The 27,760-nt window shown below is 39.9% G+C and overlaps 1 long non-coding RNA gene across 2 annotated transcripts; it reads right to left on the bottom strand.

Annotated features, from left to right (window-relative positions):
- Positions 1-435: 435 nt before the first annotated feature.
- LOC114261256 (uncharacterized) lies at positions 436-3,053 on the bottom strand. 2 transcript variants are annotated; one of them, XR_014345266.1, is made up of 3 exons: positions 2,802-3,048; positions 1,509-1,544; positions 436-678 (listed from the first exon to the last, which is right to left on the bottom strand). It is a non-coding gene; the product is annotated as an uncharacterized LOC114261256 (long non-coding RNA). The 2 variants fall into 2 exon arrangements; XR_003628881.2 differs by lacking the exon at positions 1,509-1,544 and having other exon boundaries at positions 2,802-3,053.
- Positions 3,054-27,760: the final 24,707 nt, after the last annotated feature.

The raw sequence follows: 27,760 nt of genomic DNA, 5'->3' as shown, positions 1-27,760 counted from the left end.
GAGTTTGAAGTACAGTCAAATAGCAAATTCAAGAAAGATAAAATTTAATCACCTTCATTTGTACACAATTTCTACAGCCTTTCTTAGTTCACATGAACATAGCTTAAAAAAAACATCATGGTAGTACACACATATTCTATGACTTGACAAGCCACCAAGATTAAAATAAAAAGACAAGCAAAAAAGAAGAGTAATAACAAAAAAATTCAACCTACTTAAGACTAACATTTGAAACTAATAGGATGAATGAGTCTCTTACTCAACACTTGACTGGTTATGTTACGACCCAAACCCTCCCCTATAGATTTAGTGTCGTAACTGGCCAGTAATCCTAGATTACCTTCGGCCTCAAAGACAAAATTTCAAAATATTTAAATCATATCAGGGCCCAAAGCAAAAGCAAAACAAAATAACAATGTCCATTGAGCTTGTGCATACATGATAACTAAAATAATTAAAAAATTAAAACACAATAATAATTTATATACATATACAAATCTTATATATCTCATACACATATACATTGAAGACTCAACAAAATACAAAGCTTTGGCAAAGTTAAGGGCTGATTTTCATGGCTCTACTCGAGCCTAACTTGCTCGATTCCGAAAGCTCTTCAAAAGGCTGACACGGGTAGACTCTGAAACTTTCTCTATCCTTGTTGCTCAATTTGCTCACCTACATATACATATAAATAGTGAGCTAAAGCCCAATGAGTAATAACAGAATAAAAAGGTTAAATGAATGAAATTCGACGATAATACGAAAACCTGCCTTACAATTTCGAAACGAATCTTAACTCATTTTCAAAGTAAGGCATTTGTCATATTATATCAAAATTTATAACAAAACATTTTCCATATCAAATCATATATTTCAATTTCCGAATCAATCCATTTCAATAGGCAAAACAGTTTGATTAGCCATCATATCAATCCGTTATAATGACAAAAACCATTGTTCGATAGCATTTTCAATGCAATTTCGATTTCAATTCAATTCTCAATGATCCATGTTATCTTAATAGCAATACTCATTCAATGACAATTTACGTGGTACATCCAATAGTGTAACAATGTATCAATAACAATGGGACGGCAATAGGTCAATCAATGGGACCACAATTGGTCAATCAATATATCATATCCAATGTGACCATTAAGGTCTAACAGCAGAGATCTCTGTGTTTCAATTATCCAATGGGCCACGGTATAGTTTTCCTCGGGCGAGGGCCAATGGGCCATGGCATTAATTTGCCCCAAGCAAGGGTCAGTGGGCCATTGTATTAATCTCCCCCAGGCAAGGGTCAATGGGCCATGGTATTAATCTCCTCCAAGCAAGGCTCTCACTAAAGGATGCCACGATTACAAATTCAAATGGAACTTCATTCATTAAGGTTAAGTATTACTTCAATAAATTATTCAATCATTCATATATCGATTTCGAGGACAATAACAGTTTCGAAAATAAATATAATTTGAACATATCTTTATAAAGTTACTACTCACAGTGGGTTAAGTCGATATAAGGCCTCGGACGTTCACCTATACAAATCACATAACAAAGATACAATAGAAGCACCATTTAATATTCATTTCATTTTAATTCAACTCTCTTTATGTGTTTTTACCTTATTTCATGACTATATGAGTCCAATTGGTGCCTAAGAATACTTAGAATGTCATGAGCATGCAAATAGGGGCTTAGAAAAGTTAATCCAGAATTATTGAAAATAGGGTCTTCGCTTGAGCGCACCTTTGGTCGCTTGAGCGGTCTGCAAAGCTCTGAAAAACACTGTATGGCCTCACTGTTCGCTCGAGTGGTGACTTTACCGCTCGAGCGGTCAGCAAATTTTCTGTGCTTTCGAAACCAACAAAATAATTTCTAAACACATTCTCAAAACTTAGACTCTAGCATGAACCAATTTAAACATGTAATTTTATTAATAAAGATGAACCCTTGACTAATTTTTCAATTTCTAATACAAAAATCTCTTTGATCATAATAATTTCATGAATATAATAATTTCAACATTTTTCTTCTTTTGTGTTATAAAACATCAAATTAGAACAATAAAACTCTTTAAAAGAAATATTTGCATATGTGAAACTCAAATCAAAATCAAACTAATTTTTGATTCTCAAGTATAAATTGTAATTTATTCCCAAATTTTTTCAAATTTAGATTTAATTCATTTTCTTTATATCAAACCCACAAATTTTAAAATATGAATTAAACTTTCAAAACTCTTGAAAATTTCATGATGCATGTAAAAATAGAATCCAAATCACCATTAATAACGAAAATCAAACTTAAATAATGAATTACAAAATCATTTTTTTTCAACTTAACTCAATTTTTAACCAAAAACTTAATTTATGATCATAGATGTTTCAAAATGTGTTTAAATAGAATAAAACTTTTAAATTAAATTATATGAATGGATTAAAAATCAAAATCAAACAAATTCCAAATTTCTCATAAACTTGATTTTTCTAAAGATTTTCCTTTTTCTCTTCAAAATATGAAATTGAATTAATTCAAAATTTTCAAAACCCATATTGCATGATGTGTGTGTAATTAGAGTATTAATTTGTTCATGCATGTAACAATGAGGCTCATTTTCATGCAAGATCACAACATTAAACCCAAAATAATTAATTTTCATAACCATGAACTTAACTTGATCCCTTCATCTTTGTTTTCCAATTTCTTTCAATTTATATGTGATTGAACCCAAACTCATCTTTAATTTCAAGTGCAACACAAGGATTCTACGAAATCAAGCGCAAATTTCATACCTTATACTTAATTTCAACATTTTTGGTTGATTTTCCTCTGCTTCTCTTTTCTTTTCTTCATTTCTTTCTTTAATCCATAGCTTTTGCCTTGAGCTCTTCTTCATTTCCAGCAATGTGCTGACTTGAACTCTTCTCTCTCTCTCTCTCTCGCTCTCGGTTTCTCCTTCTTTCCTTCGACTCCTTCCAGCACACTTACATCCTCTTCATTTTAATTTCCTTCATTCTTCTTTTCTTTTCTTTTTATTTTATTTTACTTAGTGGGACACTTGTTCTTGTTATATGAACCCAAATGAGTCTCGCTTAGACTCTTCAACACATACACACACATATCTGATTTCTCTGCACACCCACCTGATTTCTCTGCACACCCACTGTTGACTTTAACACAAATATGCTAAACACATAAGCAAGGCTTCAGCTCCTCTTTATTTTATCAATTGATCAATATAAAATACGTTGGCACACAACTTCGCAATTTATCATGTGCGTAGGACTAATTTAACTCTCAATTACATAATTAGTTTAATTAAACACCACTTAATTTTAATAAATCTCGATTAGTGCATAATTTAATTAATCGTAACTAATCACAAGTTCTACATAATTTAATTAATCTAATTTGACCTTCATTAAGGCCCAATCAATCATAATTAAATTTATCAATCTGAATCAGATTTTTAATCAAATCCTCAAAAGGCTCCAAATATTAAATTAGACTCATTTCCATCATCAATTTTGATTTCTTACACCAGTAAGGCATTCAATTTTAGATTAAACTCAAAATCTCCGTCAATAAATTACATATTGAATTGAACAACTCATAAATAAATTTAATTCATAATAATCTTAATTCTCAATCTTCATAACTTAATCAACTCCAATTCGAACCCAATTAATAAAACATCAATTTTACTAAATTGAATCGTATATTTAATTAAACTCTCATATGGTCCGATACTTGAAATTAAAATAATTAAATTCGTCAATTTCACCTTCTTGAACCACTTAAGATTTTAATTTCTAATTCCAAAATAGCTCTTTTATAAAAATTACATACGAATCAACACCAATATTGTTCATCAATTCCGCAATTAAATTAAAATAATAATTAATTAAAATTCAAGTTACTTTGATTAATTAAATATAAAATATTATATGTGGCGGGGACGTCACAGTTTATTTTGTCAAAATTTGATTATTATCCAGTAGTTGCAACAAATCACTATAATGAAAGGAGTATTCTCTCTGATAAGAAATTTATGCTGTGGACATTGTGGAAGGTCTAACCATGTCAATTTCAATCCCCTAAGCAGAGTCCAACAAAGGTACATGCTTAAGTTTTACTTAACTTTTGCAAAATTTTATGGGTTCACCCAGAGACCCCCACTTGAAATTCACATAATAATTTTAAAAAATAAAATAAAATTATAGGGAAAAAAATGAATTGCAAACACATGGACAAAAAAGAAACCAAAAAGAAAAAAGTTATGAAAAAGGGAAAGAAAAATGAGAAGAGAAAATAAACAAGAAAGGAAGAAACAAAGAACAAACTTACATAGGAATAGTAAAAGGAGGGTTTAATAGAATTGGGTTGTTTTTGTTAGGATCAAAGACACCCAGAGAATTATCTCACACACACAGAGAACACAATATTTACGTGGTTCGGCCCAATGCCTACATCCACGGACAGAAATGAGAATTATCACTAAAATGGAGCAAAAATACAATTACAGAGGAGGAGATGAAACTCACTCAACTCACAGCTCTCACTCTCCAATTTCTGATGATTCAAACCTCTCCTCACTCATCTCAATTTATAACCAAGAGAGGAGGAGTAGGTGAAGTGCTAGCCATAATTGGCCAAGGTAGTGCCACCCTCACTATCTTCCTTTAGTAAGTTGGTGTAGCCCTCCACCACCTTCTTTTACAACATGGTGCTACCTACACTATGTGAATGGTGGGCTCATTACCATGTGGGTAGTGGATGGAGCCAACAATTCTCCCCCTCCACGCCCACATGGACAACTGACTTCTCAGCTTGGACTGCTAAGACACAGCTCCCCCTGATTAGATGCCCTGTACCCCCTGCTCGGGATACCCTTGCATTACCGTGCAACTCCTTGCATGATGAACACGGGAGCAACTAGAAAACTTCAGAGTGTGACACATCAACATCCTCAATTTTCCTTGCTCGGAGCTTATTTCTGAACAACCAGCCTTTGCTTTCTGCAGTTTAGAACAACTTCCCAGCGATCTCATACGCCCGTTGTCTGTGCTGCAATCCCTGATGTTCGGTTCAGTCTCACTTGTACGTCCGTACTGATGTTTGACAGTTAGCCCTTCTGCCAAGACAACTTCCATCGGTCTGTACAAGTTATCACTATGCAACTCCGTGCATAGTGCTCGCACCCCCTTATTGGAGTGCATTGCAACGCTCACTTTGCGACTCGAGATTGCATCCCTCCTTTCCATGCATCTTTTGAGAGGTTGCAAAATGTCTCTAACACGGAAGCAAAAGAAACTCTCTTCTTCACCGGCATAGTCTCTACAGACTTGGTTTCTTTGCTCTGAACTTTCTTCAAGATTGGCTTCACTGGCTCAGCTCTGTGCACCTTTGAACTGCCTCCTTGCGTTCCCGTGCACCGTTTTCGCCATTCCTGATGAAAGCCTTGCTCAATCATACGCTTTGGTTGCGTATGTTCTCTCTTTGTACCCTTCGACTGGCATTTGACAACACTCATCTTTGTCAAAACTTCTCCTTCCAGTCTGTACAATTTGTTGCACAATTTGCCTTGCAACAATTCTTTATCACCTCTGCGTACATGAAGAACCCCGCCACTAGATGAGAAACAATTTCCTTTTAGATCTAGCATACTCAGGGAGATTAGATTCCTCCGTACTCCTGGCACATGTTGGACCTCAGATAAAATTACTTTTCTTCCATCCTTAGTAAGGAATCGCACTGTCCCTATGCCGACAACTCTGTTCACTGTGTTGTTGGCCATCCGGATAATGCTACCGCTGACTCTTCGGTAAGTGGAGAAAAGCTTCCTATCCGCACATATGTGGAACGTACACCCTGAATCCAAAATCCAGCCGGGTGTTTCCAACTCTGACGAGATTGTAAGCATCACCTCTTCATCGTCAGAGGAATGCACTGCAACTGCTGTAGTTGAGGGACCTCCGTGTCCCTTAGCCTTCTCTTTGGCTTGTCTGTCCGCCTTCTTCTCTGGGCAATCTCTTATTACGTGATCCTCTTGATCACAGTAAAAACACCTCCTCGTGTTGTCCTGTCTGGACTGTGAACGCCTTCTGCTTTTACTTCTTCCTCTACCTCTGCCCCTTTCTCTATCTCTGCCTCTACTTTCTGTGACAAGGGCATGTGACTGCTCTCCTTCCATCTCTTTCTTCCTTGCCTCCTCGTTGAATAAGGCGTCTGTGACCATCCCCATGGTCAGCTTCCCTTCGGGTGCAGAATTACTGAGAGAAACCACCAACGTCTCCCAGCTGTCTGGTAAGGAACTGAGTAATAATAATGCTTGCATCTCATCCTCCAACTCCATTTTGATTGATGCAAGCTGGTTCACAAGGCTGTGGAATTCACTGGTGTGTTCAGCAACAGACACACCATTCTTCAGCTTCAGGTTTATAAGCCTTCTCATTATCAAGGCTTTGTTCCGTGCGGTCTTGGACTGGTACATGCCCTCCAATTTCATCCATAGGGCATAGGCGTCTGTCTCTTGGGCAACATGGTGGAACACACTGTGGTCAATCCACTGTCTGATTTGACCGACAGTCTTCCGGTTGGTTTTTATCCAGTCCCCATCCTTGTCTCCATCTGGTTTGACCCCCTTTAGCGCTATAGGGTCAAACAAATCTCTACAATACAGGACGTCCTCCATCCGCGGCTTCCATATCGCATAATTAGAAGCGTTCAACCGTATCATCGGCCCTGAAACTGATGTGGATTCCTCCATCATCTAGAAAGTAATCTCTGTTTGAAAAACAGGCTTTGCTGTGAAGTCCGGACGGCTAAAATTAGCCGGAAAAGCACTTCGGATTGCCAAAATAAAAACTGCAAATTTTTGAAAGCTTATTTGAAAAGTTTGACCGTACGGATGTGTCCGAAATATTCCAAATAGTTGGAAAGCACTATTGGATCACCCAAATCGGACCTCAAATGGCTTAGATATAGCCAAAACAATTTTAACGGTTCAGATCGGCAGAATCTGGTGCGCCTGCGAAGCACCAGATTACTCCTTCGGTTATGCTGACGTCAGGCTGACGTCATCGGCTCAGTCAGCGGCTCGGTCAGCGGCTCTGGCTCGGTCAACGCGGCTCCTGCTCGAGTGGCTTGGTGCGCGCGCGTGCGGCGCGTGTCGCGCATCAACTCACGCGTCGTCTACCTTCGTCCGCGCGTGTAGAGCGTGTCTGAGACTAGGACCACGCGCCGGGAGCCTGCATGGCGCGTGTAGGCGTGTGACGCGACTGGGATTCACTCGCCAACTTCCAGAGGCGCGTGAGGGCGCGTCCGGCCTCCGTTGGGTGTCTGCTTTATATTTCTGGACTCCTCTCGTCGAGTCCTTGCTCCTGGTATGCTCAAAATCTGATTTCGAGCAATACGATTTCTGGGCAGTTTCGGAACAACACTCTGTTTTTCCGCAAAACGTACAACACCGGCTCTGATACCACTTGTTAGGATCAAAGACACCCAGAGAATTATCTCACACACACAGAGAACACAATATTTACGTGGTTCGGCCCAATGCCTACATCCGCGGACAGAAATGAGAATTATCACTAAAATGGAGCAAAAATACAATTACAGAGGAGGAGATGAAACTCACTCAACTCACAGCTCTCACTCTCCAATTTCTGATGATTCAAACCTCTCCTCACTCATCTCAATTTATAACCAAGAGAGGAGGAGTAGGTGAAGTGCTAGCCATAATTGGCCAAGGTAGTGCCACCCTCACTATCTTCCTTTAGTGAGTTGGTGTAGCCCTCCACCACCTTCTTTTACAACATGGTGCTACCTACACTATGTGAATGGTGGGCTCATTACCATGTGGGTAGTGGATGGAGCCAACAGTTTTAAGCTATTCAGTAGGTCAGTGTTGTGGAATGGGTAAGAATCAATACCTTTGAAACCTTTGTTTGGACCTCGTATTGCTAAATATGCTTATGACTCTTTCTTACTCAAGTAGCTGCCCTAACAACTACCCAAATCATTGATTGATTGAATTTTCCATCTAAATATCTATGAACATGAAAAATCCTACTTCAAACATAAGTTGCTGATAATAACTATACCTTCCAGTTGTTGAAAATTCTTTAACTTCAGTTGCATCAAGAAGTTATTCTTATTCTTGGTTTTAAATCTGAAGAAAATTGCAACAGTAGACAGGAAAGAATTTGACAAGGAGGTGAATTGAGCTAGATTTTTCATAACATCTATTGAGGGGCATTATGCAACAACAAAAGCAACTGTAGGGTTGCCCTTGTAACATATGTTATAAATAATGCAATACAAAGAGGGGAAAAGAAAAGAAAAGAAAACAAAACACAAATGATCTCTCTTCCATTCCATAATAACAAAAATGGTCAAAACAGAGCATCATTTCTACTTTATCTTTTTCATTTTTTTTTGTTTTTGTTTTCACAACATATCCCAGCCATAGAAGAAGAATAAGAAGAAGAAGAAGAAGAAGAAGAAGAAGAAAATAATGATAAAGAACAAATATGAACAAAGAAGAGTTGGCGTGGGATATGTTATCAATAAAATCTTGTAATCAAAAAAAAAAATTTGAATAAATTGATAACTTGATTCAAGAAAATGTTTCATCTTGCTTTAAACCCCAAAAAAGATGGATCAAATCAAAGATGATAAACCCAAAAGCAATGGGAAAAAAAAAAAACCCATTTACAAATCATAAACCATAGAAAAACAAGAGAAATTTTGGGGTAGAAAAACTCACAGATCAAAACCCATTCACAAATACAAAAAACATTCCAAATAAATTGATAGCTTACTTAACAAAAAAAAAAAAATTACCGATGCAGCAGATGCTCAGCTGAATCTATGAAGATCGATAATTTGAAGATGAGAGAGAGCTTTACTATTTGAGCTTCTCTTCAGATCGAAAATCCGAAGAAGAGAGAGCTTCTCTTTGCCTTTCCTTCTTGCTGCTACTATTTCTGCTTCTGCTTCCGCTTCCAAGGATGAGATTGGGCAACGATGGGTAAACAAGTAAATCACTCCCCTAATACCAAACGGACTAATTTTCAATACCAAGTGTTGGGGCAGACTATGAATCCCAATATGCAAGGCCCAACTTAAGCCCTCCGGCTTATGAATCCTTTCCCCAAATATGCAAACAAACAGAACATTACATGGGTCCCACCTCTATCTTAATCACATCCCTCCCTCTATACCCCAAAACAAATGGGGCCTTAGGCCTATACTTAATTTGGACCTTAATTTTTGACCCTCTACATTTGCCCCTTGTGCCCGTGGGGGACACGCGTCTTGTTTCCCATGCGTGCATGATGTCAATAAGTAACCCTAGGATTGCGTCGGTTGGGTCAAAAGTTGCGTTGGCTCTCTGTAGGGTCATAATGACTTTGAAAAAGTGTGTTTAAATGGTGAGTCATAATGGTCTTAGGGAGGCGCGTTGGCACCCTTTCTTTGATTTCTTTATAAATAGGACCCCTTAGGTCCACTAGTCCCCCACTTCCACCAAATCCTATCTTCTTGTCTTCTTTTCTCTCTAGTCTTCCTCTTCCAAAGTCTTCTTCTCCTTTCTTTATTCTTCCTCATGGCCACTACCAAATTCTTAGCCGACAAGCCTGTCTCACCCAATGCTAAATGGGGAAGGGCCCCATACTTTGAGGGGCTCGCAGACCCATTTTGGAAGGTTATTGACTCCTTTATTCTTGATGCTCCTTCTCTAGAGGAACCTCTGCTCCCTTTTGACGAGGCTTCTTTAGACGATGCTGACATAGTCAACCCCGCCTCGGTATTCCGATTCCGGATTGAGCGTGGTGATTTCCCCTATTCATACATCTATTACCATACTCATTCAAGCCCTCTAACCAATTGGTTCTTTTGGATCGACGACGTCATTGCAAACGACGACTTTGAGCAGCGTTTGAGGGATACTCATCTCTTCAAAGCTATGTTGATTTTGAGGAAGCTATCTATGTGTATGGTGCAGACTAACACAGACGTGATCGTTTCTCGTTGGAGCCGCAACACCTATAGTTTTGTTCTTGCTTGGGAAGAGGTAACCCTAACTCTTGAGGATGTTGTTGTTCTGTTACGTTTGAGCACTCGTGGAAACCACCCTTTCGACCCTACATCCCTAACTGCTGCGGATCAAACTGTCGTTGCCACTCTTCAAGGTGCTTTCCAAGAAGCATAGAAATATGGCTCTTGGTATGATCCCAGGACTGGAGAGTTGCTTCAAGAGAGGCCAAAGAGAGACAAGACAACATACCTTTCTTGGTTGAAACACTTTTTCAAGGATATGCAACCAGTCGTGGGCGACATCATAGAGGACAACCGCAACTCCATAGTTGACCCGGGTTACTGTGGCAACTTGTACCTGGCTAGATTTGTTAGTTGTTTCATCTCTTTTTTCGTTCTTCCCAGCAACCCTGCTGAGAGTATCAACCCATTGGTGTTCCCTCTTACCGTTAAACTCTATAGCGGCAATCAAATTCCTTTGGCTCCCTTTTTCTTGGGGAATTTGTACTTCCATCTCGACCTCATGCACTCAGACATGGAGAGGTCCATGGACCAATATGACGTATGGAACTTTGTGCACACCCAATTCCTGACTACCTTATTTTATGAGCGGTTCCCTGTTATGGGTCCTGTTTCCAAGGAGTATGAGCCTTTCTTTACTGAAGGAGTTCTTGATGCAGAGGGTCATCCTATCCTAGATGCGAAGGGATGAGCCGTTACAAGGCAAGTACGCAACTCTCTCTCTCGCATCTCCAAGCGGTCTGGTGTTAGCACTAATAGGCCCTTTGTGGATTATATTGATCGTGTGGAGGACCATGTATTCCGCCCTTTCACCCAGACCTTTGCAGGCATTTCTATTGTTCTGTTCTACTTCTCGGAGGTTCATTATGTCGACTTTTCTCTTGACAATATTCAAGTCAACTCTCTCCTTGTGGCCATCATGATCTGCCCTAAATACTTGCCAGTATGGAATAAAGAGGGTATGTTCGGTGTTGTCTATCGACCAGACAGGGTCTTTAGGAAATTCAGCATGGACCAAGGTATCCCACATGCTCCTCCACTCCAGACAGACTTCCATTAGAGTTTCCAACAGTTCATTCGCGATTATACTGCCTTGCTCGTAGAGGGTTTAGGTCTCATGGAGTTGCATTCACTTAGGAGAGAAGGTGCCTTCACCCCCAGCAGCAGACTATCTTGACATCGTAACCTCAATTGTTTTTTCAACTTTTGTAATAGTGATCCAGTTGTCCCTGGAATGGAACCCATTCCATAACCTGACTTATCTCTTCGTCTCCCTTCTAGTTGCGGGAAACGGAGTAGCCTATTTTGCCATTTCAAACTTTTGTCTTTGCTTGTCGTAGAGGAGCCTCATCAATCTGGGGCGGTGTCTATCCAACCTCTGCAAGTCTCTCTTCCCTCTATTGGTACCACAGTGCGTATGACTCGCTCTCAGCTAAGGGCAACCCAAAAGGCAGTGGTATCAGTTGTTGAGGCTTGTGCCTCGCCAACTAGGAAAAGACTTCGGAAGGTACCAACACTTAGAACACATTCTTCGTTCTTCTATGCTTCCTTGGGTTTTTCATCTTTGTTCTAATAGCTACATTGTCTTCTTTTTTTAAGGGCCTATTGGTCGCAGAACGTAATGCTGTTTCGGCTATACCACCTTCGGGCCTCGGAGGTCCTTCAACTGCTATTGGACTCTCTTCAGATTCAGACGATGATGAAAACCTTCTTATCGCTTCAAGGGTTAACAGAATTAGAACTCGTAAACTAATACTTCCAGATGCTGAGGAAGAACCAGTTGCTGAGGCTGAAGACATGAAAGAAGTGTGACGACCTTGACCTCCGTACTATTATAGTATAATGTTCCAATAAGCTTAATTTCATGATTGTGTGTTTAATTATGTATTACATGCTTAGTTTTGTAGTTATCTGTTATTACAAAAAATATCTATTCACTTATCGACTTAGAATCAGAAATTGAAAATCCAAATGGCTTTAGAAACCAAAATTGACTAGCCCAATAGGCTAATTAGAATATTTAGAATTTTATAACAACTTTTGGCAAAATTTGATTCGGACCAAAATAATTAGAATAAACTGATTGAACTTAGTTAGAATTAAGCCTAATTTATTAACCTTAATCAACTTTGATTAAGATAAGCTAATTACTTTCTATATAAGCCTAATACACATTTTGACTCACATATACAAACACATGGGCTGAGATTTTTGGAGAGAATGAAGGATAACTCAACATTTAGAGAGAGAACAAGGGAGTATTGTTGAGAATTTATGGAAGATTTGGAGATTGGAGCCATAATACACTTGAATTCACACATTAGGTAGACGTCCGAGACCTAGCGACAACATAACCCACTATGAGTGATAACTTTATAAAGATATGTTCATGTAATATTTATTTTTAAAATTGTTATTACTCCCGAAATCGATATGTGGTTGATGGACTAGTTTATTAAAATGTTACTTTTTATCGATGAATGAAATTACTTTTGAAACTGTATTGTGGCGGCCATTGATTATAGGCCCTTGCCTGGGGAAAACAATACCAAGGCTATTGGATTGATTGAAACACAGAGATCTTTAGTGTTAGACCCATCGAGGTCCATTAGATTATTGATTAACCCATCGTGGTCCATGGGATTATTGATTGGCCCATCATGGTCCATTGGTTTGACCCTTCGTGGTCCATAGGTTTGACCCTTCGTGGTCTATTGGATTATTGATTGACCCATCGTGGTCTATGGGATTATTGATTGGCCCATCATGATCCATTGGTTTGACCCTTTGTGGTCCATAGGTTTGACCCATCATGGTCTATTGGATTATTGATTGACCCATCATGGTTCATTGGATTATTAACTGACCTATCATGGTCCATTGGCTTGACCTTCATGGTCCATTGTTATTGGAATATTATCGCTTCATGGATGTGCCACTTAATTTACTATTGACAAATATCGATGATAAAATTTATTGATTAATGAGAATTGATTATTGAGAACTGATTTGGCAATGTTATCAAACTTCATTCATATAACCTCTTTATTCTGTTATTTATTGCTTACTGGGCCCTAGCTCACTATTTATTTATATATATGTAGGTGTGCAAGCTGAACATCAGAGCTAAGAAAGCCTCGAGTCTACCTGAGTCAGCCTTTTAAGGGGCTTCCAAGTGAAGTAAACTAGGCTCAAGTGGAGTCATGCTAGTCGAGCCCCTTTTTGCTTGTTAAATGGTTTTGTATTTTGTGTATATGTTGGGGTTTAGTATAACTATAAGATATGAATATTTGTATAATTGTGATGAATGTACTTATGGAACTAATCTTTGCTTAGTATACGAAGTTCTTTTCATATACGTACAGCTTAATGGATACATTATATGTTATATTATACTTCTGCTAAGCCCCATACCTTATATTAATGGATTATTTGAAAAAGGAGGTCGTAGGTAATCTATGATTACTAGCTGGTCATGACGCTAAACCTATAGGGGTTGGTTTGGTTCGTGACAAGAAGGTTATGAAATCTCTCATACTGAAAGTGGACAAGTCCCCCCAATTGTGGAAGTTACGGAGGGTGATATGATTATTGAGGGCATTGAGGCTCTAAACCCTATTGATCACATTCATTCTGACCATTCCTCCATTGGTGGGGAAGATTTCGTTCCTGAAACTCCGGGAGAAAAACGTGGAGCAAGAGAGCCACTTGAAGTTGAGCTGTTCCCAATGGAAACTAGATCTGGGAATTCTTCTCAATCCACTGAGTCTCCTCTAGTTCAGCAAACCATAACTTCCAGTATCCAGTTGTTGAGGGAGGTGAAGAAGTAGTGGTTGCTCCTAATGTGGGCCCCTAAAATTTGACCCAACTTGCAGAGGCAGCTGCCCACCTGGCCACTCCTGGTGCTACTACTGCCGCTGGTATTTCTAACCCAATTGCCTTAGCAACTTCTGAGCAACTTGTTGATCTGTATCCCACTCACTTTCCTGAGGTGCCAACTAATCTTGGGGAATCATAAGACTTTTATACAGAGATGGACACCATCACTATGCCAGATTTGAATGTTAGGGACTACCACATAGATGATCTTTTTTTCAGAGCGGTAGGGCAATGCAGGCAGTTTTAGTCTATCCCACCAGATCAGTTCACCTGGCCACCTCCCAACATCTACTTACTCCAACATTGCTGGGTAGTCATCTTCAGGAGAGGTACGTCACCCTCAGACTTTTGGTCACTCTGCAAGTCTCCCTTCTGTAATTCAAACTAGCAGTGGTATGAGAGAGTCTTCATAGCCTTCAGCGAGAGTTTCTTTTCTAAGCTATTAGGTCTCTGCTAAAGCTGCTCTCATTCTTGTCCGCGTCCAGACATTGCACCCTAGCACCTTTACTGCTTTTTATGTTCTAGGGCGGATAGTGCAAACAGTGTTGTTGGAGTCCTTTGCCAATTTCATTCGTGACCTCGCCGTGAAGAAGGTTTTGACAACTTTCGGCAAGTTTGTAAAGAGTGTTAAGGCAAAATCCCAGTGGTTTTGATAGGAATGGTTTGGACTTGTCATGGATGAGGGCTAGGCTCCAAGTAGTTGATGGTTTTCTCAAGCACATGGATAATGTGGCCATGATTGCCTTCTTGGAAGAGACAATCACAAACTGTGAGGGTACTTTAGAGCAGCACTGTTAGAACCTGGCTCGGTTCAAGGAAAAAGACTCTACTCTTGTTGTCTAGCTACCTCAGGATGTGACTTTGATGGACTCCCTGATGAAGGGTCTAATTTGATGTATTGTGACCTTGTTATATATATATATATATATATATTTTTTTTTTTTGCACTCTTGCTATCTTTTTCTTTCTTCTCTTTTCCTTTGAATATTGTAATCATACTTTGGGAAACTTGGATTTCTATGAGAAGTAAAGATATTGAGTAGTTGAATTTTGCTTCATTGTCTTCCTTTCATTGTCTTTACATAACTTCTCAAGACAATTAGTACTTTTGCCATGAACATAATTTCACTGTAACTAAGTGTTTACAAGAGTAACAAGTTTACTAAGTGTGTGACATTTTCTTTACACGTTGCTTCGAAAATATTAACAAGAGAAACTTACAACTCCTTTCTTAACAAAAGAAAAAATTAAGGAAAATATTCATTTCCATACTTAGCGTTGATAGGGTCAGTTCTGAACCCGTCATCTATTCTTATCAACTTGTAATACCCACTGCTGTTTGCCTCAACAACTTGGGGATTGGTTGCCCCCGCATAATTACGTCCATCGTTTTCCATACCAAGTCCCCCTCTTTAAACTCCTCGTGCTGAACAGACTGATTGTAGGCGCTAGCTATGGACTGATGATACTTTTCCATTGCCCAAGAGGCCCGATCTCTTCTTTTCTTAGCTGTCTCAGTGTCGTTTCTTCTGTTGTCTGGAACTAAGTGTGCCAACATAGCTATTCTTGCTGAGGGTACTGCTAACTCAACTACTAACATAACTTCAGACCCGCACACTAGGGAAAATGGGGTTGCTTGGGTCGGCTTCCTTTTTGACGTTTTGTACGCTCAGAGTGCTACGGGGAGTTGTTTTGACCACGTGCCCCCTACTTCGTCCATCATTTTACTCAGTATTCGAATGAGGGTTTTGTTGGTTGCCTTAGCTTGTCCATTCCCTTGAGGATAGTATGAAGTAGACTTGTGGTGCTTGATTTGGTAGTCGTCCAGCAACCTTCCTACATGGCGATTTATGAAGGGAGTTTCATTGTCAAACAACATTAACTTGGGTATGCCAAACCTACAGATGATGCTTTCCCTAACGAAGTTAGTCACTCCAGTTCCGTTTACTTTTCTCATTGGTATGACCTCTACCCACTCGGTGCTAACTTCAGTTGCTGCAATCCATCTATGGCCTTTGGATTGCTACGCTATAAGGCCTACCAAATCAAATGCCCAAGTATGAAACAGGTAGGGTGTCTTGATGTTGTGCAACTCAACCGCCAGTGCATGTATCAAGTTCCCAAACTTCTGACAGGACTGGCATCTTCTTACAAAGTTTTTATCATCGTCCTCTATTGTCGGCCAATAGTAGCCAAGATGGATAACGTGTCCGTATAATCGTTGCCGTCTTTGATGCTCTACCTTCTGGGCTTTCCTTAAAACTTCGTTTGCCTCATCTTTTGATAAACACGCCAAAAGTGCCCCTTCAAAGCTTCTTCGATATAGTTTGCTTTGGTCAAGAAAGAAGCGGAGGGCCCGCTTCTTACCTTTGACTGCATTAACTTTATTATAAAGCAGTGTGTCGTTTCCAAGATAGTCGATATATGGATGTCTTCATTCTTCACTGCTTAAGAAATGGGCTTTCTCTTCTTTAGGATGGGATTGACATTTTGCACATTGCCTCTATAACTCAATACTTTCCTTTTCCATCTCTGGCCAGTAATACCCTTGTCTCTTCATCCGTCGGTATAGACTGATATCTCCATCTTCGTAAGACTTAGCATGGATCTGCTTAAGTTTGTAAGTTGTTGCTTGTTTACTGACACACCTTGCTAACAAGTTGTTGGGACCACAGAAGTATAACTTTCCTCTGAGGAGCAGGAATGATGCAACTTCTGCTGGTCTGATTGTTCCTTAGCCTGTTTTCAGCTGTTGGATTATATCTGTTTTCCATTCCTTAGCATTTTGCTCTGTAGGTCCTTTGACTAACACTGCTAGTGTTGTTCTTTTCTCGATGATGATGGCTATACTATCATCTGGTATGTCCACCTTTGCCCCCAGTGTAGCCAGGGCATCGAGGAAACAGTTGTGTGTGCGAGGAGTGTGCTAAATTTGGACATCATCAAACTAAGTGAGCAACTTTTAAACTATGGTGCGGAATGGGCCTAAAAGGGGTTCCTTCAAGGTGAAATCACCCAGTGTTTGCTTGATAACTAACTTGGAGTCATCCCAAACTTTCAACTTGTAGAGACCTTTCTTTTAGGCAGCAATCAAACCCAGTATCAACGCCCTATATTCAGCCTGGTTGTTTGAACATTCAAAGTTGAGCTTATATGATAAATGGAACTTCTCCCCCTCTTGACTGGTTAGTTTTATGCCAGTTCCACCTTTTCCAGCCCCAGAGGCTCTATTAAATTTTAAATCCTAATAAGTCTCAATCGCAGTTGCTGAGACATGGACCTCACTACGTAGAGATACCTCTGCAGGTTCATGTTCACCAGATGGGAATTGTGTTAGCAAGTTGCAAGTGCTTGGCTCTTAATAGCCTTGGGGGTAATGCAAGTGATGTCATATTCTGCTAGAGCCAAAGTCATCTTGTCATTCTTCCAGTCAGAGCGGGCTTGCTTAGTAAGTAGCGAACTAGATCACTCTTGGTCACAACCTAGATCGGGTGTGCCAAAAAATAATGGCGTAACTTCTGCGTTGTGAAGATTAAGGCCAAACAATGCCTCTTAATTGGGGTATACCATGATTCGGCACCATTGATTTTGCGGTTGATGTAAGAGACTGGCTTCTCAATGCCATCTATGTCTTGGACAAGTAAAGCTCCAATAGACCGAGGTGCAGAGGTAAGGTACAGTAGCTGAGGCTTTTCAGGTTGTAGGGTAATCATTGTAAGTTGCAAGGTAAGTGTTTTCTTCACCATATCAAATGTCGGTTGGTGCTCTTGTAACCATTCAAACTTGTGATTCCCTTTCAGCAGTGTCCCAAAGGAAAATATTATCTCAGCAAGGGCTGGGATGAAGCTCTTGAGGTATGACACTTTGCTTAGGAACTTCTTCAAGGCTTTTTGAGAGTGTGGTGGTGGCATCTCCATGATTGACTTGATTTTATCTCCATCTACCTCAATCCCGTGTTGGTGTACCAGGAAGCCAAGGAAATTTTCCGCGATAACTCTAAAGGCACACTTGAAAGAGTTCATCTTTAAGTAGAATTTTTTACTACGGTGAAAAACTTTTTCCAAGTCGCGAAGGTGCCAGTTTGCTTCAGTAGACTTTACCACCAGATCATCCACCTACACTTCTACATCGTGATGTAACATATCATGGAACACTGCAGTCATAGCCCGTTGATAGGTTGTCCCCACATTTTTCAAATCGAAGAGCATCACAGTATAGAAAAAATTTTCCAAGGACGTTCTGAAAGTTGTATTTTCTACATCTTCTGGTGCCATTTTTATCTGGTTATAACCACTGAACCCGTCCATGAAGGAGAACATTTGATGGCCTGCAATAGAGTTGACAAGTGTGTCGACATGGAGCAATGGAAACTCATCTTTCGGGTAGGCCTTGTTCAGGTCGTGAAAGTCTACGCAGACCCTGATCTCTTCTTTACAGGCACAATATTTGCTAGCCAAGTTAGGTACTGTATAGTTTCAATGAACTTGGCCCTTTGTACCTTTTCTACCTCCTCCTTAATCTTTGCCTTAAGGTCAGGATAGTACTTTTGGGCGTGTTGCTTTATCAGTTTAGAATTGGAAAAAGTGTCAAGGTGATGGGTGAAGGCCAAGCATCTCGTCATATGCCCAAGCAAAAACGTCATTGTACCGCTTCAATAGTGTTATCAATTTTGCCTTAGCTGCTGGAGCCATTATATCACTAATAAACACAAGCTTGCTCTACCCTAGTAAGTCGCTGGGGTTTACCTTAGCAAATACTTCCTGCTGCGGTTTGGACATATATTGCATGTACTTGGGGGCAGGTTCAGGCGTCTCCACCAACCCTTCTTGGGACTCGTCGCCATCACACTTGTTGGTCTCGAGGCCATCCTCCCAGGTGTAGCCCGACTTTTCGTGCTCCTTTCGAAAGACGAATAGCCCTACAGTCCAGACTCCACTTGTGGTTCCGAATCTGATTTCACAAGTGCAATGTGAAATAATGAAAACACAAAAAGAGTCTAAATCCGGCAATTCTTTTTGGAAAATCAATGTTTGAATCAAATGCCAAAAAAAATGGGCTGCTTTGCCAGATTATAGAGTCGCCACCTAAATATTTTCAGGAAACTTAGAAAACCCGAGACTCGTGCCAAAGGCCATTAGTCCGTCATCACCAAAGTATCTCGGCTCGGGAACTTAGGTACGAGAGGGGAAGGTCATCAATTGAGCACCCCTCTCGCCCGATCAAAGATTGGCCTCTACTAATCATGATGTGTTTCTTATTTACATTATATGCTCTTGTTCGGATTTATTAGCTATTTTACTATGTGATGCGCACACAAAGTATAGACTAGTTTGCAAGAATTAGAACACTTGATCTCATGTTTTGTTTTGAAATTGTTTTGTGAATTTGCCATTTGAAAAAGTGGGCTTAAAATGGACATTTAATCGAACCATCCCAGTTCAAACAACTAGCTTTCATTCACAGGCATTCAAACAATTACATCATCTAAGCAATTAGCCTCATGGTATTCATGTTTTAGATATGGCAACAAATATCCGATGTAAGATGCTAAGACATAAAAGCTCACATCGTACTCTGAACCAAAACAAAGCAAAATAATTAGTAAAATATGTATGTTCCTAATTTTTGCAATATGCCTAATGCAACACATGCATTATGTATTTTTATAGGCTCAGCTATGAGCATGGCATATGATTTCATTCAAGACATGCGAGAGAGCACGTATTCAAGTAAATGAATTTGAACATTTGATATTGGGTTAGCATGATGAGCCGAACCTTGGATGCATGCAAGACAATGGATGCAAATCATAAGAATGCTAATGAAACGTGATGCCCTATACTAACCATCATAAGCAAGTAAGTAAAAGGGAGAAAGACGTGGGGTTGTAAGGCATACCACTTATTACAACATTGCCCTCGTACAAGAGGGTGCAAATCAAAGTCCAAAAAGTCTGAATTTAACTAATTATTACAAAACCGAATGAATAAATAAGTGAGGCTAATTAACTAGCTAACTATGCTATTACAACCAGGATAACCAAGATAAATAAACTCGCTATTTAAACTAATTAACTACAACAATTACAAATAAACAATAATAATTATTACAACACTTAATAATTAATGAGACTAATTACAATAAACAAAATTAAATTAATTAATTACAATGATCTTAATGTAAGTGAGGATGCGCAAGAATTGCATGCATGCACATACACGGTGTTCAAGAACAGCTATGTCTGTCCCAGGCTTGTTCTGTTTCACCCCAGCCAGTGCCTTTTGTTTTCTGCAAAAATACACTACTGACCAAATATTGAGGGCCGGCCAGCCCTCAATGAAGCCCAACCGGGAGTAGAGAAGGCTGGTCGTGCCTTAATTTTGTGCAAATCTCTGTTTTGTGTTCTGAAGTGAAAATAGTGCAGACAGAGTTGTTTAAGCTCTGTTTGTCCTTTCTTTCCTTCTCTATCATGGAAAAGACTAGAGAGAAGGTTAGAATTGTTTCCAAAATCATCAATGAGCAAATTGATTGCTTGATGATTCCGGATACAATTTTGGACAAAAATCAATGAATGCAATGGATATGACCACTCCTCCCTCTTGTCATAGAGTGAACTCAAAGGGGAAGGTAGAGACGCTTCAAGAATCATCAAAATGCCATGAATTAGCACATGATCATTCTTGACTCAACAAACTTGGCATAATGTCTGGCCAAGCCTAAGCAAGATAACTCATTTTCTTTATGTGTGTTGGTTGCTTTTAAACCAATTCTTTAAGTCATTTCCATTCTTTAGTCCATTTGTCCAAAGTGATGATTAAGTCCTCTAAAAGGAGAGAAGCGTCAAACGGGAAGTAATTCTCAACATGAAAGAGAGATTACGCCGTTGACAATGAATCTCTGTAGAGATTAAGCCATTAAGCGTAAATCTCTAGTTCATGTGTTGAATAACCATCAACCAATTGAAACAACTCTCAAATGAAAGAACGGAGTGGCAAGTTGATTCTTAAAATGAGGTTATTACCATGAAAGTTAGACAAAGAAAGGCTAAGAACAACATAATACAAGCTATGTACAAAGACCAATGCTATAACAAATGAACTAATCAAAGCTTGAACCAATTAAATAGAGTAGGACATCCCTAAAATAGTCTCTAATAAGCCAAAAACAGTGGCTAAAAATGTAAGAAAATAGCTCAAAAGCTAAACAAAAGGTAAAGATAATAAAGCTGTGTAAGCAAGAACAAGGAGGGATGGCCAACCCCTCAAATTTTAAGACTTCAAATCATGTTTTTGGCCTTAGTTCAACTCTGAAAATCAGTTCAAAAAATCAAAGAAAAAGAGTGTAAAGGAACCAAGGGTTGAGCTATAAAAATAGGTGCAAATAAGGATGTTAACCATACCACCTTTGGTAGCTTGTCCAAACCCAAGTTCCAACACTTACAATAGATGTAAAGCAGCCAAAGAATAGAAGACATAGATAGAAATGAAGTAAACAAAAGCAAGAACAAAAGTTACAAGCTTATACCTCTCAAACTGGAGTAAGCTTTGGTTGATGATCAAACTCACTCTTGACACATTCTCTAGCTTGAATTGTGCTTCTCAAGGGTCAACCAAGGCTCTAAGATGATGAGTCAAGGTTGTGTATGGTGTATATAAATGATATAAGGTTGATAGGTTAACTCAAAGGTAGCTTGTAATGGAAGAAGGAGCTCTCTTTATGTGTATAGGCTTTCTCTCAATTGTTCAACCCCCAAAACAGAGGTATATGGTCGTATTTATAGAATTTGAGCACAAAAGGTGATAAATATCTTCAAAAATTGACAGCTGGCGGCCTCCTACCTAGAACAGTATTTCTCGCTACTAAAGCCTAGCCGGCCCTCAATAGCCATGGTCGGGCCTCAATGAATTCCCATGTTTTTCTGTTTCAGCCTCAACACAAGGTGGTACAAGATGTACAAAGGGATCTCTTGGGTATGATCAATGGGAATATGGAAGGTTTGGGGTTGTTTCGAAGTTTGAACAAGACTCCTTCGTTGAGACCTCGAACCACGCACAATACCACTTTCATCATCGAGAGTTCTAAGTAAAGTGCTCGAGCCTTGCAAGCAAGCAATCAAAAATGGGGTGTCCACACCAAGGTAGGAAGTTTGGCCCCCAAGACCGTTATAAGTAGTAAACTGTCTTTCCATCATTGCGTACCTTAACAATCTTTGGCGAGGGACTTGTGGACTTATTACTCCTCTTTTGCCCACTACTTTTTGGAGCAGCCTCCGCATCTCGAATGTCTTCCCACTTTGGCAAATTTACCCTTGCAACTTTGCTAGTCCTTGGGGTTTCATCTGTTGACAGTTCAGTAAAGAAGACTACATCAAAATAGTGTGCTTCCTTTACTCCAAATGGCTTTTCAGACACATTTATGGTCACTGTTCGCTTTCCCAATTTTGCCTTCACGCATTGGTGATAACTTGACAGGATAGCCCCATATCGGTGCATCCAAGCTCTGCCAAGTATCATGTGGTAATTTGTGTTTTCTTTAATCACATGAAACCTAGTTGCAAAGCGGATCTCACCAGCTGTTAAGTCCACTACAACATGGCCTTTAATAACTTTTTTCTCATCACTAAAGCCCGTCACAGTAATGGGTTGGCAGACCATCCTGGACTCTGGGATACCAGCTTTTGCAAAGGTGTCAGTAGTGATGATGTTTATGGATGCTTGCCATCAAGGAAAGCATGCTTGAACTCTACATCATGGATATAAACTATGAAAAAAAGAGAATGGTTATAGGTGAATGGGTATGCTCTGTTTGCTTCTGAAAATGTAATGGCCCCATGGTCTTCTTGGATACGCCGAAGCGTGTACTCCTTAGCCTCAGCAACTTCAGTATGGTGCATTTCAGAGATGTTTATGAGGGCCTTTGTTGCTTCCAACCTGGAGGCCTAACTTAGCCCCAATTGGTTGAAGAAGGTACAAAACTTAACAGAATTTTGTAAGGCTTAAGCATGAGTATCCTCTGTGAGTTTTGCCTCCACAGGTACTGTTTCAGGGAGCTAGCCCGTTGCGATTTCTTCTAACTCGTCATAGTAAGATGCCATGTGCACTTGATTGCGCACAGGCCTAAGATACCCAATCATATATACATTCTTCCCCTTCTCTTTGTGGTTAGGATAAGGGTCTTTTCTTATATCACGGTTACCGACATATTTGAACTTCAGCTCATTCACAACAACTTTCTTCTTAAAGATACTTTTCAAAGTCCAGCAGTCCCTAGTAGAGTGTCTAGTGGCTCGGTGATAGACACAATAATCCAAGCTTTCTTTGCCTTTCTTGGTTGGGGGAATATCAACCGAAGGTAAAATAAGTTCACCATCAGTACCCGTTCTTTAACCAAGGCTTTAACATTCTCAAGGCTGCAAGGATATAGGTTTTTGTCCTCATAACTCTTCCTCTTCTGGGAGGACGACGCCTCTCCTTGCGAGTGGCTCTCTCCTATAGAGGTTACCGTAACAACTCTACTACTGCGGGAGTAGCGGTGACTGTCGCGAGATCTATGCAAAGGACCTGTGGTATTAAGGTTCCTAGCTGCCTCAATTATGGTTTACCAAAAAGATTTTATAATCCCGTATGGCACCCTCCACAGATATGCTGACTAAGTGGGCCTCATCTATTGTCTTATGACAGTCAATAGCCTTATCCTGGAACTGTTTGACATAGTCCAGTATATCTTCACCTTCTTTTTGGACATAGTCCAGTGTGAGGGTTGTAACTTTCTCTTAGACTTGGAAGAACTTCGTATAAAACTTGTTCACCTTCTCCTCCCAACCCTTGATCGAGTTGGGGGCCAAGTTCACATACCAGCTGTAAACCCTTTCAGTAAGTGATTTGGAGAACTCCTAAAAGTGTAGAGGGTGGTCACTACCATGGACACCAAGAGTTTCAATGAACCTCATCACATGTTTTCTGGCATTACCTTGCTTCCTATCAAACTTTACAAACTTGGGTACTATATACCCAGTTGGGTATGGCATGACCAATATCTCCTGAGAGTATGGGGGTTTCACATCTGGATCGGGGAGAGATTGTCGTTGTTTCTTGCTACGCTCTTACTTGAGCATAGCTTGTACGTTGACTAGAGTAACAAAGTGAGTGGGTTGGAATGACCAGTCTGCTCCTAGGTAGCTGAACCAGCAACCGTACCGTTCGCCTGAAGTACTCCCGAAGGAACCTGGATCAGAGCCTGATTCTCGAGGAATGGATTAGACACTAGGTTTGGGACTATTACAGGTGGAGGTGCCTGCATTGGAGCTGGTCTAGACTCCATGGCCATAATAACTTCAGTGAGAGTTTGTAAAGCTGTCAGGATCTCCCTCTACGTATCTTGAAGTGACTGAATTGCCTTGACCACAACACTGTGATCATGATCCTTAGCATGTGCTGCTCTGCCATTGGAAGAACTTTGCTACTGTGGGGGTTGCTGAATTTCATTCTCTACCATTTTTTCCAGTGAAGTATGCAAGCCATTACGGATATGAACCATCAACAGAGCAACCTCTCCAGCGAAATTGCCAAAAATGTAGGGAAGGGGTTCGATGTAAGTAGTGATTAGAGAGGCAAAACTATGTTAATGGTCCAACAATGGTGGAATGACTATAGAATGAGTAGTTAGGTGAGGGTGAAGCAAGTAGCTCAAGAAGGAATAATGGTAATGCACAAATAGGCAGCATCTCCCCCAAATTCCCAATAATCCTCTTTTGGAACTTGGGAAATTGGGTCTTATTTATAGGTTTTTCCTTGGTACCAAGAGGACACCAAGAGAAGACATGTGTCCCTAAGGATCACATGGAATATTCTATCTTGAGCCACCAAGCTGAAGGTGCCACGTATCCCTCTGCATATACTGTGTACTATCTGTTTGGCACAGATGCCTCAGCAAGTACGCTTGTAGCGGGAGTGTTTTGCGCTGCGACTACCTTTTGAGCATCAGTAAGTGCACTTGTGATGGTAGTGTTTGCCGCTGCACTTGCCTTCTCAGCTCTAACTTCAGCAAGTGCATTTGCAGCGGTAAACCTTGTTGCTGCACTTGCCTTCTCAGTTCTATTTAGGCAGTACATGTGTTCTCAGGACTTCATAGCCTGCTATCAACCATGTTTTCATGTTCACCTCAGCGAAGCCTCCACCCTTAGCCACCTAACCACAAACTCCCCAGTTTCCTACGGTAAAGGCCACAACCAAGCCTACTGTCAGCTATGTTGTGCCTTAGTACCAAGCCCAAGGGGGCTTCCTTAGTGCTGCTTATGCGACTAAGACAGGTCCTTGACCTAGGTAATGGAAAAGGAGTCCCTTACACTCGGGCTACCCTGCTTCCATCTTTGCAGGATCACCATGGTATACTGGTATCTCTGTGCCTACTATCAGCTCTAACCAATAAGCCTTGGGACCTACTATCAGCACCAAGCATTAGCCTCTACTTGTGAAAGGGAAGCTTCTCCCAAAAGCTGCTATCACCTTGGTGGGATGTTCACCTTAGTACCAAGCCCAAGGGGGCTTCCTTAGTGCTGCTTATGCGACTAAGACAGGTCCTTGACCTAGGTAATGGAAAAGGAGTCCCTTACACTCGGGCTACCCTGCTTCCATCTTTGCAGGATCACCATGGTATACTGGTATCTCTGTGCCTACTATCAGCTCTAACCAATAAGCCTTGGGACCTACTATCAGCACCAAGCATTAGCCTCTACTTGTGAAAGGGAAGCTTCTCCCAAAAGCTGCTATCACCTTGGTGGGATGTTCCCTCCGCAAGTTAGTTACAGCGGTTGTAGTTGCTGTGGCAATCATTTCTTACGGCAAGTTCAAATGGCAGTCCTGACAATATTAGGGATGGCAGCACAGAAAAAATACCTTAGCAACTTGACCGCTGCAAGTGTTTTCCTTACAACTTAGTTACTCCGATTTTCTCTTTTCCTCAACAACTTCAAATGGCAGCGCTGAGGCAAAGTGCCTCAACAACTTGACCGCTGCAAGTAATATCTCTACAACTTCACTGAGACACTTTTCCTCGTGGAGTCTATTTGGATCTTTAGTGGGTCGAACTTGCTTCGGTCCACTGTTGGCCCACTTTCCTTGGGCTTTAGCTCGTGCTCCTTTAGTTATTCTTGGTCACCTAAAGGGGTAACCTCAGCACTTAGGCTTATACTTAATTTGGACCTTAATTTCTGACCTTCTATATTTTTCCCCTGCGTGCATAGGGGACACACCCTTTGTTTCCCACGCGTGCATGATGTCAGCAACCCTAGGTTACGTCAATTGGGTCAAAAGTTGCGTCGGCTCTCTGTAGGGTCATAATGACTCTGAAAAAGTGTGTTTGACTGATGGGTTATAATGGTCTTGCGGAGGCGCGTTGACACCCTTTCTTTGATTTTTTTTATTTTTATAAATAGGACTCCTTGGGTCCACTGGTCCCTCACTTCCACCAAATCCTATCTTCTTGTGTTCTTTTCTCTCTAGCCTTCCTCTTCCAAAGTCTTCTTTTTCTTTCTTTATTCTTCCTCATGGTCACTACCAGATTCTTAGCCGACAAGCCTGTCCCACCCAGCGCTGAATGGAGGAGGTCCCCATACTTTGGGGGGCTTACCGACCCATTTTGGAAGGTTGTTGACTCCTTTGTTCTTGATGCTTCTTTTCTAGAGGAACCTCTACTCCTTTTTGGCGAGGATTCTTTAGACGATGTTGACATGGTCAACCTTGCCTCGGTATTGCGATTTCGGATTGAGCATAGTGATTTCTCCTCCCATTCCTACATCTACATACACTTCTCTATCTCTCTTTTTCTCTCTCTCTGTTTTGGGTTATACGTATATAGCATATATGTTTAATACTCCATCGAAGATGGCAATGGTATCATGAGAGAAATAGAGGATTATTATGGGGAATTGCAGCCTGCAAGTGTTTTGAGTAGGAGATGGCAATGTTTGGCTTGCCCTTATCCCAAATAGCAATGTTAGGAATTTAGAAATTTCAATAACCACCCGAAAAAAAAAAAACCACAAACAAACAAACAAACAAGGTAACTTGGTGATAAATCTAATATAAGGACGATATAAGGCATTAAGTTGAGTGGATATTTTTAATTGGTGAGAAGTCTTTTGTGAAATAATGTAATAAGAAGTTGTTTGTTATTTTAGGAGAATATTTTGTTTTCAATTTTACCCCATAATTAATCTGTTGATCCTTTTTTTATCTATTATTTTTTTTGACTATCTGTTAATTTTATACCTATATGTTCAAATTATTTTGTATATATTCAAATTTTTTGTATATCGGTTCAAATTGTTTTCTATCTATTCAAATTTTTTTGTCTATTTGTTCAATTTTTTGACTATCTATTCAATTTTATATTTATCTGTTCAAATTAGTTTCTATCTGTTCAAATTTCACAAGTGTTATATCTGTTTAAATTATAATATAGAGGAGAGAGACTGATCTGTTCAAATGCATTTTTTTTCTTTCTCTTTCTATCTATCTCTCTCATTTCTCTCTATCTATTTTCTCTCTCTATCTGTTGAAGTAAGACATGACTATAGAGAAAAAAGGGTAGTAGCAACCCTCAAACTGTAACAAACTTTTAATCTGTTGCAAATATCTAGTTCATTATCATCAACAACAACAATAACAACAACAACAAGAAAAAAATTCTGAAAATAACAACAGATAGAAAAAAGATCCAAAAATAACATGTATAGATATATATATGTGTGGAACCCTAGGTGCTCAAGATCTGAATGTAGAAATAGACTCGAAAGATCTATCTGTTAAAA

This window comes from Camellia sinensis, chromosome 11, assembly GCF_055761805.1.
Source record: "Camellia sinensis isolate YWXY chromosome 11, ASM5576180v1, whole genome shotgun sequence".
Lineage (NCBI taxonomy): Eukaryota > Viridiplantae > Streptophyta > Magnoliopsida > Ericales > Theaceae > Camellia > Camellia sinensis.
This window is presented reverse-complemented; position numbering and strand designations above follow the sequence as displayed.